This window comes from Anoplophora glabripennis, unplaced genomic scaffold (genome assembly GCF_000390285.2).
Source record: "Anoplophora glabripennis isolate ALB-LARVAE unplaced genomic scaffold, Agla_2.0 scaffold403, whole genome shotgun sequence".
NCBI classification, from domain to species: domain Eukaryota; kingdom Metazoa; phylum Arthropoda; class Insecta; order Coleoptera; family Cerambycidae; genus Anoplophora; species Anoplophora glabripennis.
The window spans coordinates 299894-301439 of NW_019416518.1; positions in this window are offsets into that span (position 1 = coordinate 299894).

Consider the following 1546-nt stretch of genomic DNA (forward strand, 5'->3'; position numbering starts at 1 on the left):
ACAACTGTTCAATATTTTATCCACCAATGTGTAAACACATTTGGGTCCGTTGTACACAGTTTCTACGAACTAACACAAATTTTGTCTTGTTTCACCATAACACAAATGCTTCACCATAAATTATCCATCAACTCCGAGTACACGCAAACCATTTTTGACACTAACTATCCATTTTTGACACTAACTACTAAATCACCACAGATAACAGGTAAATATCGCAACGACGATTGCAAAATCCGAATTCAGTATTCGGAGTCGCTGAGACCACGTGGCGAATGACGCTAGAGACTACAGTTGTCCAGCTATGTAGTGGTTGAATGTACTATAACTTCAATATTTTTTTCCCGGAAACTATAAGGATTTTACAACAATTTTTTTTACAATATTGATTCCATTTCTCATGCTGCATCTATTCACAAATTTCTTTGGATAAGTTGTGAATCACCCTGTATAATTCACTCATAGTTTTTGATAATGATAAAAACAAATAATTTTAAATTTTAATGATTGATTACTGACTTGACTAGTGACGAGAGTGACCTAAAAGGTAGTAGACAGAATAGAAATAACGCAACGCACATTGCAGAATGCAGAGTAGAATGCGTTAAATAGCGTGCAAGTACGTAATTTTTTTAACACGTGGTGTACCAGTCGCCAGTCGTAACAGGCAAAAAGTATTTGTTTTTTGTAGGTATTTTGGGTATTTTAAATACTTTGAGTAGTTAAAATACTGAAGAGTATTTAAATTACTTTTGTTATTTTTAAAATACAAAATACTTTATTAAAGTATTTAAAATACAAAATATTTTTGGGGTTATAACATAAGTATTTTAATTACAAAATACAAAATACTATTTTATATTTAAAATACTATTTGGTATCTTTTTTTGTCAAAATATGGGAGTATTTTGACTCTGTTAACTACCCAATGAAAAATTTATGAACTTATTTCGTTTAAATAAAATAGCAACTTTAGAATTAATTCAAGAAAAAAAATAGTAATTATCTAGGTTCTTAAATAAAGGATTTCTATTTCCAAACGTAATTGGTACAATATATTGTTCACATATAGCTATAGTTTCCCCAAAAATAGATCACCTAGTGACTCCAGCAGTGGCAAACTTGAATAGAAAAGGATTTTATAGAATAAATGTTCAAGCAGTAAATTTATTATGTCTTTAAACTACAGTACCCTATTATAATTTTTTTCAGATGTTCAATATATATTTGTTTATATAAAAATAAAAATATAAAACTAGTGTCCATACTTTTCTTTACCTAAATAGTAAATACATATAATGATTCAGTTTGTTGTTAATAGTGGGAAATTAGAGGCCAAATTTCAAAGAAAAACACCAAATTTTTCTCAATTGTCGACGTTTCGTCACTTATCGTGACAGCCTCAGGACACTATAAAATTTAATAATTTCAAAATTACATCACAATTTATAAATAACAAACTTAACATTAAAATATTAAAAAAGTGTGTCTAAAACATTACAATAAAATGAATACAGTAATATCTATATAAACATGAAAAAAAAAA